This window comes from Nymphalis io, chromosome 18 (genome assembly GCF_905147045.1).
Source record: "Nymphalis io chromosome 18, ilAglIoxx1.1, whole genome shotgun sequence".
In the NCBI taxonomy this organism is placed as follows: Eukaryota; Metazoa; Arthropoda; class Insecta; order Lepidoptera; family Nymphalidae; genus Nymphalis; species Nymphalis io.
Window position 1 is genome coordinate 4,122,841 of NC_065905.1, and position 13,364 is coordinate 4,136,204.

The following is a 13,364-nucleotide window of genomic DNA, read 5'->3' on the forward strand; positions in this document are numbered from 1 at the left end:
TCGACTGCTTCCAATGTACTGATAACTACTCTCAATAGACACAGATTATTATAATCAAAAAACGTATTGAAAGTTCTATTAATTAACCTGTTTAGGGATCCGCAGAGAATTTTAAAAAACTGCAATATGTTTAATAAATATTTCTACGTATTTTATATAACGCTACAACAATTATAATTTAAACTATGTTTAATTATTTGTACTTATTGAATGTTAATTATTCACTTAGCGTATTTTTTTTTGAAGGATCGCGCCTAAAGCTGTCAAAATTTTAGATTTGACAAGCGCGTCTGTAACACGCCCGTCTCTAGACGTGATCTTATTTGTACGCTTTTTCTATCTCAATCAACCAGCAGATTTGTATAATATTTAATTTAGTTTTTCATGAGATATATACTTTACAATTTATCTTAAATAATATGGTATAGTTCTTTTAGCTATAACATGATAATTAATACAAATTGCTATTAAAAATTCCATAGTCCTTTCGTCACAACTGCGCCGCAGCAGCTGATTTAAGAAACAAATATATTAAATAATAAAATTATAACATTTTTATTTACACCCAAAAACATGTATATAACCGTAACCGTAACCGTAACAGCCTGTGAATGTCCCACTGCTGGGCTAAAGGCCTCCTCTCCTCTTTTTGAGGAGAAGGTTTGGAGCTTATTCCACCACGCTGCTCCAATGCTCCAAAAACATGCATATATGTATATATAATTATAGTTGGCAGTTTTATCTAAATCTAGGGCTTTTACATAAGCAACATGTGATGGTGGTGGTGGATCTCTGACTCCAAAATTAATATAAAAATAATACCAGAGTCAGCGATTCCTCGATCAAGTCATTGGAAACTAGATAAGAATATATACTACGCGTTATGTACCTATGTACATATGTACAATCTATGTATGTACCTATGTCTACATGTATTTTTATGTAATAGTCTTAATAGGAAATAGTTTTAAGGTGTAGTAGGATTAAAAAAACAAACAATTATTAATAATATGTTACGTACTAACAACGTGTGTTTAACGTGTTGTTTAACGTGTGTTTGCGCGTGCGTGTGTGTATGCATGTGAGTGCGTGTGTGCATTTGTAATAGTACTCAACATGCATATAGTTAATTTGATTTATTTCAAAAGGCTTTCAGTATCTAAATAAGACTGCAAGCAATGGTGTTCTTATGAATCATCTTATGAATCCTATTATGAAGCTTAGTATAAAGGTTTTGCGACTGCTGTTTTACATTTAACATATATATTCGCAGAATACTCGTAGAATATAAAGTTGGAACTGAAAACAGTTGATTTGTGGGGTGCCGTGTATGTTTATGGGTCATTATTTTTAAAATTCTTTAGGCTCATTCTAAGTTCAGCATTATATCATTTAGAACAAATTGACACAAGGCAAGGTAGACAGTTTTTTCAGGTTCGGTCAGATGTCTTATAGGTTACGGTATCATGCGAAAGTGATCCCGTGGCGCACCTGGTTAAGACTGAAAGGATACCGCTGGTTTTTTAGTGGGTAGGTCCAATGTTCGGGACGCACGCAACGCCTTGAACACCAGCGAGCCTCACATACCCCCCCACTGTTCCCGTGGGCGAAACGCTTAACGCGTTTTTCTAGAGAAAATAAAAGGTGTCTTGGTAAAGGTGGTTTAAATATGTAAATTAATTTTCGTACTCTTATTATTAAAGCTTCAACTTGGGAATGCCATTTTAAGTTGGAGTCGATATTAATGCCAAGATATTTCACACAAGAGACAATGTTAAGGGGTAGACAACCACAGGTTGGTGATGAGACAAATAAAACTTAAAATTTAAAACATACCTATCTTATGTTTTAAATTTTAAGTTTGGGTGACATGCGACACGAGGTAAATTTTTTTCGAGCAAATAAAATGGATTAAGTGCTAAAAGCTTTTTATTAATTTAAAAATAAAGCAACAGAGTTTAAAAAGAAACTCGATTATTTTTAAATACAATTCAGGTTCTAGTTTTTATCTCAAATATTGTTACGAGTATAAATCAATTACATTTAAAGATAAGAGTCCGTTTCCTATTTTTTTCTATAGAGAATATTTATTCTTTTTGGTATCCGATCTGACCAGCCTTGAAAAAAGCCTTGAAAATAGAATGTAGTCATTACATATATATATATTTTTTTTTTATATCGCCGGGAGGGCAAATGACTCTACTCCACCTGATGGTAAGTGGTAGTAGAGTCCAAACGCGACGACGGCCAGTACAGACGGGAAAAACGTTCTGCACTAGCCGCCTTCGCCTTGCCGGCCCGCAAGATGCCTCTTCACGCCTCGTTTGAAGGAACCCGGGTTGTAAGAGGAGGGGAATACGTGAGCTGGTAAGGAATTCCATTTTTTGGAAGTGCGACAAAGAAAGGAGTTGCCAAATTTCTTTGTTCGCGATGGAATTGATGTCACAGTTAGGCGGTGACATCGAGAACCAGCTCGCGTGGACTTAAGAAGGAAGGGGGAAGCAGGAATTAGAGAGAATAATTCCTCAGAGCACTCGCCGTGATACAGTCGATAGAAAGCGCTCAGTGCTGCTATCTCACGACGCAATTGTAAAGGCTCAAGGGTGTTTGTGACCGTTACGTCGCCAATAATGCGTACGGCACGTCGCTGCAACTGGTCCAAGGCCTCAAGTAGGTACTTAGCGGAGCCATCCCAAAGGTGCGAGCAATATTCCACGCAAGACCGTACCTGTGTTTTGTACAGCAGGCACAGTTGTTGTGGCGTGAAAAAGCGCCGCACCTTGTTCAGAACTCCGAGTTTCCGTGAAGCTGTTTTAATAACAGCCTCGATGTAATCCCTTGGACTAAGGTCGCAGCGAACGTCAATCCCCAGCATGGCGATTTTGCTTTGCATCACCAGCGGAGTACCACAGAGGGAGGGAAGAGGGGAAAATGTTGACTTTTTCGCCGTGAGAGCGCATACCTGTGTTTTCTTGGCATTAAACTCAACAAGATTATCAGAGCCCCATTTGACGATGAGATCTAACGTCCTATCGAGTTCAATGACAAGATTCTCCCGCCTCTCCTCAGTTTCCGCCCGCCCAGCCACTGCGCGTCCGTGGTATCCACCATGCACTGTACTATCATCTGCATAACAATGTATGTTCCCAAGGGAGAGCATATCATTGATATGCAAAAGAAAGAGTGTGGGAGATAGCACAGATCCCTGGGGGACCCCAGCATTCACTACATAGAATTGTGAAGCGCAACCATCTACTAAAACACGAAGGCTACGCTTGTGTAGGAAGCTGGCAATCCAGGTGCATAGCTGAGCAGGCAGACCATATGCCGGTAGCTTGGAGAGAAGACTTCTGTGCCAGACCCTGTCGAAAGCCTTGGAGATATCGAGGCTGACAGCCAACGATTCTCCATGCTTGTCGATAGCTTCACCCCAGAGGTGTGTTACGTACGCTAGAAGATCATCTGTGGACCGTTTTGGTCGAAACCCGTACTGACGATCATTAATAAGACAGTGATCTTCTAGGTAATGGATCAGTTGGTTGTTTAAAATCCGTTCCATCACCTTACAAAGTACTGAGGTGATAGCTATTGGCCGATAATTTGCCGGGTCAGACCGATCCCCTTTTTTGGGAACCGCTTGCACATTAGCCTTTCTCCAAGCCTCCGGCACACTTCCCGAAGAGAGAGAAAGTTGGAACAGGCGCGTTAACATAATACACAGGAGACAGCTCCGCTGCGCACTTCTTCAGCACTATGCCTGGTATTCCATCGGGACCGCTAACTTTCCGTACATCAAGTGATCGCAGCTCCGCACGCACATCACGTTGCCTGATTTTAATGTCAGGCATCGTATGGCCACATGCAGGTATTGTAGGTGGCAGTGCACTACAATCATCGATGACGGAATTGTCTGCAAAGAGTTTAGCCAGGAGATCAGCTTGCTCTTGCGGACTGTGAGCTAGCGATCCGTCCGGATTTCTGAGCGGTGGCAGCGAAGGTTGGCAGAAATTGTTTTGCACAGACTTGGTCAGACGCCAGAAGCTACGGGAGCCCCTAGGATGCGAAACAAGGTCATGACCAATCTGTACAATGCGCTGTGCATCCGCTCTCGTGTATGCCTTTCTACAGGACTTGGAATTTTTATTATAGTTTGCTTTCAGTGAGTCAATGTTAGATGCCCCGCTAATGCAGCCGTTGATCCACTTGCGATATGCCGCCTGCTTAGCTGATACAGCATCGGCACATTCACGAGTGAACCAACGGTTACGCGTACTCCTACTGACGAGATCTGAGCTAGGAATGTAGTATTCCATTCCCAGCATGATCTCGCCAGCAACAGCAGCGGCACTAGCTGTCGGGTTATTCCCACTGAAGCAACGTTCCTTCCAAGGGACCGACGCATAGTAATCGCGCATACCGTCCCAATCCGCCGACTTATAGTGCCAAACGCGACGTTTGCATACCGCTAGTGGCGGCAGCTTGGCCTGTGGCACTCTGGTAGAAATAAGGCTGTGATCCGAAGAGCCAAGAGGAGCCTGAACCACAACCTGATATTCCACCGGGTGAGAAGTCAGCAGAAGGTCCAGTAGAGAAGGTGCTTGCCCATCAATGTCTGGGATCCTGGTGGGCTGATCAACCAGTTGGGTCAAGTCATGTGTGAGAGCAAAAGCATGAGCAGTCCTTTCAGCATGGTCAGTTTTGAGGGATTTCAACCAGGATTCGTGGTGAGCATTAAAGTCCCCCAAAAACACCAATTACGCGTTAGGAAATTGCTCTTGCGCAGCATCTGCCACCCGACTAAGATGGTCAAATAATCGGCTTGTCTCCAAGTCACCATTGTGGGATCTGTAGAGGCACACGTAGACTCGGCTCTGACGAACCAGGTCCACACGTACCACCAACATGGAGAAGGAGGGGTCCTCCAAGCAGCGCAGTCGGTGACAGCAAACATCCGTCCTGACGAACAAGCATACTCCGGCTTTCGCTTTGAAGGATTCTTCAAGCGTGTAGCCGGGATAATTAAGGTAGCTGGTATCGGCAGGACGGAGTATTTGTGTCTCCGTGAGAAACAACATTGCTGACCGTGCTGTCTCGAGATGGTGGTGGACAGCGTTGAGGTTAGTGTGGAGTCCTCGGATGTTAGAGAACTCGACCTCAAACAGCGAGGGTATGGTGGGGGTGAGCACCGCTGTACGACCGTTATTTCTTTTTTGTTGCGACATTTGGGAGAAATTAAATGGAAAAGAGACGTGAAGCGAGCGATGTATTGCCACGATAGGGATGGGCAAAGTGTGGAGGCGTGTTTCCCCAAGTGGTTGCCAAAAGGAAAAATACACTGACCCGCCGGACGGAAGGGCCCCCGAACCCCCCCGGAAGTGGCCACCGGGACCCCACCTACCGGTCACCAACCGGCACGACGGTCCACCCCGAGATTATGCGTGGCCTGGTGGGGCAGCCTCACGAGCTGGTTAGGCACGCTTGGGCCCCTGTACTATGCCACGGGCGGCCAGCGGAACAGCCGTTTCTTCGGGTCTCCCTGACCGGCAGGTCAATACAGTTTCCCCCGGCATTGGTTCAACAGCCGTCTCCAACTGGACCAACACCCATCGTGGCAATACTCGCTCGGGCTCTGGCTGTACGCTGGCTGACCTCGAAACGCGGCTGCAAGCCACTTCACGAGTTTTTCACCATGCGTACGGTGGTAACAAGCCAGGCGGATGTTAGCATCCTACCACCAGATGAGCAGATGGTCGCTCAGATATCCCTTAGTCGCCTCTTACGACACCCATGGGAAAGAGAGGGGCAGTGAAATGTATTCTTTCTACGTCACTGCACGGATAGATTATTATGATATATGATAATATAGGATATTCATAAATACATATTGTATACCATATTTATTTTTAACTTTGAACTGGTTTTACCTAGGCATGCAAATCAAATAAAAGTCACTTTCTCATATATAGTATTAGAAGAGATACATAAGATAATGAATGAAAAATATTTTTCAACTTTTTTTAAAAATAAAATCACCTTGTTATTGCTGGTAGATGGCGACTTCGAGTTCCATACTCTCACTGCGTTAACAAACAGTTATGTTATTTACTATCGTTAAAATTATTGGATGAATATAAAAGTAAACATTTACACTTGAATATTTACTATAAGATTTCTTCGTTATTTTGAAAAAAGTGGTAAATTTCTATCCTAATTAAAAGCTTTTGCTATAAACATATAACAGGTGACTATGGCAACATTTGAACTATTGGGCAGGTACTTCCACAGATTGAAATAAAATATTTCAAGTAAGGGAATGTCAGCAATGAATATAAACAACAAACAACAAATAATAAATTTGAATGAAAAATAAATTCTTCTCAAAGACATTTCCCAAAGATCAGTGTGTCCTATCCTCAAGTTATAAGACTTTTTGTCTTTTAGATCATAGACGAAAATCACACGACGTTGTGACGTCGTACGACTTCTCTAGGTCATTTTAAATTGCGTTAATATAAATTTTATATTTTTGAAATAAAATTCTAATGTTATTTTAATTCACGCCATAAAAAATAAATTATTAAAGATGTAAAAACAATGACTAATTAAGTTTATGTTAATCATTTTACCTGGAATTAAATAACAAAATTAAATAATTAACAGTAAATAATCACGACATTATATATATTTTTATGATATTATATTTTCTATCATTATATTTAAGCAAATAGGCAAAAAGTATGATAATCTAACTTCGATTCACTTAATATAAAAATTATACGTATAGTGTACAATCGACCAATACAAAATTAAATGCAATACTGAATTTTCATTTCCTTAATTTGTGTTTATAGTTTATCTCGAGCTCGGTGGTTAAAGAAGACAACGTTAGGTAAGCTGTCTGGTCGGATGATAATCTGCTATATATGTACACACAAATGTGTATTGGAGCAGTGTGGTGGGATAAGCTATAAACCGTCAAAAAAGGAGGGGAGGCCTTAGCCCACCTGTGGGACATTTACAAGTAGTTACTTCACTTACTTATATGCACCAAGTGATGTATAAATAGTAATCGAATCATATTGCGATGGTGACCGCCAGCTTTAGCGACATACAAAAATACGTTTATTTGGTGGTAGAGCTTTGTGGATGCCTCTCTGGGTAGCTACTTAGTGTATACTTCTGCCAATATTTATGTGTTCCGGTGTAAAGGTTGAGTAAGTCAGTGTAACCACAGGCACAAGGGACAAAATTCCTTAGTTTTCGGGATGGTTATTATGTCTTCGAGTGCCTATGTCTATGGAAGGTAGTGACCACTTATCACTAGGTGGCTCATTTGCCATTCTACGTATCCCAGTTAGTTTGTCGTAAATAATTCGTAGCAGCTATTGGTACATATTTATCTACTAATATTTATCACATTTTAGATGACATAGCTGCATAAAACTGTACTTGGTTCCATAAATACATAAGCTGCTGAACACGCTCCAGCGATTACGAGCAGCAGGAAATAATTTAATTGACTTTGAATCAACAAAAAATTGAGCAGCGATTTGTGCTAGTTGAGGAATAAAAATATCAAGGTAAATTATACTATAATAAATTAAATATTGAGATGTATTTTATTTGATAACTGGATTATTTAAAACTTTAAAAAGCATACATTTACCTAATTTGAGCTACACAAAACTACAGTAGATAGTATTTTCTATACAAAATAAAGTGACGTTGCTGAATTTGCGTTTTTTATTTACGAGTATAATATAGTTGGCGCAGAAGGCAAAAGTCACGATATTGAATTTTATGTTCTGTAGGGCTATTCTGTAAGATAAAACCTCGAAACTCACTGCAGAAAACGCGTGAAACGTCAGGAAGTTATATGCGACATTGGCCAAAATAATTATGACATTTCATGAATACCTGCATAAAAATAGTATATCGCAAGTCGGTTGTCAACATTTCACGGATGAGTAATGAAGTGAGTTCTTACAGAATAGCACTGCTGACCAAATTAAAACTTGCCTCTAGTTTAATAATATCTATATAACTTTTATAAAATTCATCACCTATTATTCTTCACCTTTAATTTAAATACACACGAATATACGAACGGTGTGTATTTGGGAAACAATGTAGATCCAACACGTGAAATAAATAAACTCTACACAAGATAATTGTTAAAATACAAATGTATATATTGCTTGTGATATTTCAATATGTTGGGCTCTCGTCAAAGCCGTCGGGTCTAAATTGAATATTATGCACAAATTGAATCCTCCCTACTCGGGCACCTGTCAACAAAATTCATGCCCTCCATGATATTGGCTCTTATGAAATCACTTACACTGTACAAATAGAATTTATGTTTATCGATTTGATAGTAAGCCACTAACACATATTTAAATTAGTAGGAGTATGAATGTGTTCAATTAAAGTATAGTTATAGTACTGCAATTTAAGTTTACTCGACAAAACTTAACCAAAGTAAACCACCTGATAAAGCTTATTAAATATTGAATAATAATGTTTTCTTTTCATTAAGACTAGCTGGCCGACCCGCCTTCGTACGGGTAAAATCGCCAATCGGACGAAGTAAAAGCAAAACATAAAATAACATGTGGTGCACCAAACACGGCACCGTGCTGCGGCACGACACCACGCCGCCTCTTGGTAACGGCGCCTTGCCGTTACTCGGTGGCCGGTGCCGCACCGTAGAAGTATTTACCGTTCTTTACATAGCTAATGCGCTAACAAACTTCGGTCCTATGATGTTATTTATCTTGTGCCTGTGATTACACTTGCTCATTCATCCTTTAAACCGGAACACAAAAATATTGTTATGTAGCGGTAGAATATTTGACGAGTAGATGGTACCTACCCGGACGAACTTGCACAAAGCTCAAACACCAAGGAGTGGAGTTGACTTACTATTAGAAATTATTACAATACGGCTGGTGTTAATTTTATTAAAACGGAAAACAAATAAGTATAGGAAAATGAAGTATATTTCGCCTTATATAATTGCCATAGAATTCTCATCAGGACCTTTAAATAATAAAGCATTAAAAATGTTATTGTGAAATCATCGAATCCGGTGAAATTCTGCCAGATGTGTACCTACCAACCCGCGTCAGAAAAGCGTGGTGGATTAAGCTCCACATCTCAAGAGGAAGAGGGCCTATGCCCAGAAGTGGGATGTTTACAGTCAACATGTATCAACCGGACAAACATGGTAACTACGATTAATATGATTAACAAACATTATTAAAATTAAAATGTTAGCAATTATGATATATTATTACATAAACGAGAAATAATTTTTTTTAGGTATAGGTATTGATTAAGTATAATTTAGGTATATCTATACCAGTATACCAGATACTTGATTTTATATCATTTTTATAAGGAAATATTGTGTTTTAATTACAAAGTAAAGGATTTTTAGAAGATAACGCACACTGGTACTATAATGATCCCATTTAATTAAAAAAAAACTAAATAAAATTCAAAAATGCTGAACGAACAAAAATAAGAAACTCATTCTTTCGCCAGATGATTCCTTTCTTATATGTTTTAGATAATCATTTATTAAACTTAATAATTAGGATTTCTTTAAATGTCCATCTTTATTTATATTACAAATATCTGATACCATTGCTAATTATATTTTCAAAAATTAAACTGACTCACTCATTATTTAAACCGAACTATAACAAAATGGACTTTGCCAGGAGAAAAATTAGTGAGTCAACTCTTGTCAAGAATACAATATCAATAAAAACAGTAGTTTTAATTATACGATTTGTTGTTACATTATATTTAATAGTGCGCGGCGATTAATTAAAATATCTACGTGTTGGGCACCAAGCCGCATTCGAGCAACGTGATTGAGTTGAACTCCGAACCTGTCAAAAAAACAAGGCCTTTGTTCGGCAGAACATTTGTAAGCTTTAATTTCTTTTTACTTTTAAATATCAATAGAATAAATAATCCAAGATACTAACAGGTTTCAAGTTTTGAATTTAAAAAAGACTTAATGTTTCCTACAAATAAATGGCAGCGCACTGAAGAAAATGTAGCTTACGGCGTTTACATTGAAATTCATGAGGTATCATCCGTATAGCGCGACGCTGATCGAGCTCCTTTAAACGGCGAATCAATGAATACTGTAAGGCATCGTATAGTCACTGCGATGATTATACTTTTATTTTGTTTTCGTAAATAACAGCACTGTAAATATTTTAATATAAACTTATAAAATCGCTTGTCCTGACTATCTACTTACACCTCAAACTTGGTTTAATTAATTTTTTTATATTGTATCTGTTTTCAAATCTGAAATTACTTTAAAATCAATATATTGCATTCATATATTATTTAAGATTATTTTTCACTGTAAAAAATTAACATTTACCGAGGCTTTGACATCTAAGATTGCAGGTTCAAACCTCCGTAAGCACTGAATTTTCCACATATTACCAGCGGTACCCTTTCCGTCTTAACGAGAAGCGCCACGAGATCGCTTGCACATGCTACCGTGACGATGGTTAGTATGCCTAAGCCCAGCATTTGGAAATATAACCTAAACGGTCACGCCCACGTAAAAATAAAAACACCACTGTAAACACTTCTTACAAACTTCCTTACCTAAGCTTACTTACTTACTAAACTTACTTAGATATATATGTCGTGGAAAAACAATATTTTTAATTAAAAGTAGCTGAATTGACTATAGTAGTAACGGGTAAACGCGGTGACTTCTTTCGTTGTTGAAGTCACGTGGACAGAGTCGTGTTGGGGAGTGGGCTGACTGTTTATAAAAACACTTGCATTCGAGAAATGGGGAGTTGCGTTTGAGAAACCGACCACTCCACACCTCCAAGGCGAAACTGTCGGTTTACCTATTTAGTACCTAATTATACTTGTGTATTGTGATCTGTAACAATAAATCCTTGTTATACCTACATTAAGTTATTATTGATACAATATCGTGATGGACCCCGTACCACCAAATTTAGAAGAAGACAGCTCTATCGCTCAGCCGTCGCTGCCGCCGAAAAACCGCCTTAAAAACTCTTCACACAATTAATCATGTCAAAACTATTTTTGACAAACCCATCGTACACTGTATAATGTGTATATTACTAATCAGTAGCGACAGATGGCGTTGATTGAATCTTTCACATTTCTGAATCGCGCTGCCTAGATTCGATACTGTGTATATATAGTGTGGAATTGATAATTGTAAGGCGACTAAATAGATTTTAGTTGTGTAAACTGTGAAAAGCTCTTTCTTAGTTTTATTTACCATTTGATCCCCGATATTACTTCAGTGTAAACACACACCACACAACTACTAACTAATTGCAACGGGTTTAGATTTCTTAATGACGAAATACTATTGTGAAGGAAATAAATATTTGTGTTTGCTTCGCTCAAGACCGTCATTATTATATTATTGTTAACATTTTAATAACTGTAATAAACGGGACGTTTTATTTTTAGCGGCTCACTTATCTTTATTGGAATATTATAGCAATTTTACTTAGCGTTACATTGCTGCGACGTCATTGCAGTTATAAAATGACATAAAACGTTTTTGAACATTTGTTAATTAAAATTTTGTCGCAAATTGTATCAAATGTTTTCATGTTATATAATACTAATGTTATTAAAAATTTTACTTACCTCCGAAATTAGATCCAAAGTCAAATTGCTTGTTATACAACAATGCTGCAAAGTTTTTACAAATAGATCGTTGGAAACATGTAACGAATCGTAACAAAATCTTACGTGTTAGTAAAGTTTATTGTGTTAGTTAATGTTCAATAATGATTAATAATATTTTAATGTGGCAGCATTATTTAAATAGCATGTTACCTGTGAAACTGTTTGGAGACGTTTTTGCGATTTTACTAGTGTATACACACACAATGACTAATACCGAAATAAACCAGTTTGCGATACTTTCCACTTGGATTGGACTCCCGTATAATTAACATATAAGTAAAAGTATAATGTTATTTTGTATAATATACATTTCCTTCTAATTAGTTAAATTATCTATTATTAATTTATCTTTTAGTTCAATATTTGTTGTTATTAAAAGGGCCTTTAAAGACCGGCAATGCACCGCCTCAAGCAAGCAATGCAAGCTCTCGTGTGTTGCAGATGTCCTAAATGATATGATGTAATAAAAAATTAAAATTTGATTTTAAGCACCCAGAATTTAATCGTATAAAAATATAGAGGGGATGGTGATGACGTTGCAAAAAAAATATCACAATGAATATATAAGCTATATAAACTGGAGAAGGACGTTAGCTGTCAGAAAACATAATGGTGGCGTATTGGTAAAATATTAACCATTTCTTACATTAAAATCGGAGTCGGAAATGGGCTCTTTCTGTGAAGGTGTGATGTCGCAGTAAGAGGCCGCGGAGTGAGAAAGGACGCCGCTGCAGACCTGCTCCGCCGAAGAAGAACGGAGCGTAGAAAGAGGCACTATGCGCACCTTCTCCTTTCCCCCTTCCCCCGCCGCAATATGCGTTGCTGGGACTAGGGGGGTTCTTAGTATACTGGAAATAGAGGCCCGCAAAGGCGGGCCGTCCATCAGTGCGTCACGGTAGCATGCGCAAGCGTACCGCTGGTTTTTTAGTGGGTATTCCGATATTCGGGACGCACTCGGCACCTTGGACATCAGCGAGTCCAACATACTCCGCCACTGTTCGCGGGGAAACGCGTAATGAATTTCTCTAGCGTGAAAAAAGAGCTATGTTTAAAAAAATCTTTAACACAGCAATCATAAAAGCTTTCTTATTTATATATTTATGATTTAAATTATTACTTTTTGTATGTTATTGGCAGGCGGACGAGCAAATGGGCCACCCATCGTAAGTGGTCACCACCGCCCATAGACATCGGCGAGGTAAGAAACGCAACAACACTGAGTATGAATGCTAAGCGGCAGAATATCTGATGAGTGTGTGGTACCCACCCAGACGGGTCTGCACAAAACTCTACCACCAAGTGAACATAGTTTAAATTCCGAACCGGTGGTAGATTTGAATTACAATTGTAAAGTAAAGTTGTAAAAACCTTGTAGAATGATTTAAAAATGCTTGTTACAGCCTCCTTAAATAAAATATATTTGAATTTTTTAATATCTGACCAATCAACTCAACGATTCATATTTATTCATAAATATAAACAATATTCTTTTCATACTCTATATATGAATTTGTATTCAAAAAATTCTTACATTCTTATTGGGAGGGAGTTGATTGGATACGCATTTCAATAGGAAGGTTTGATTTCACAAAGAAACAATTGCGGTTTTATGAGAGCTTTTCTTATGTGATATCAAG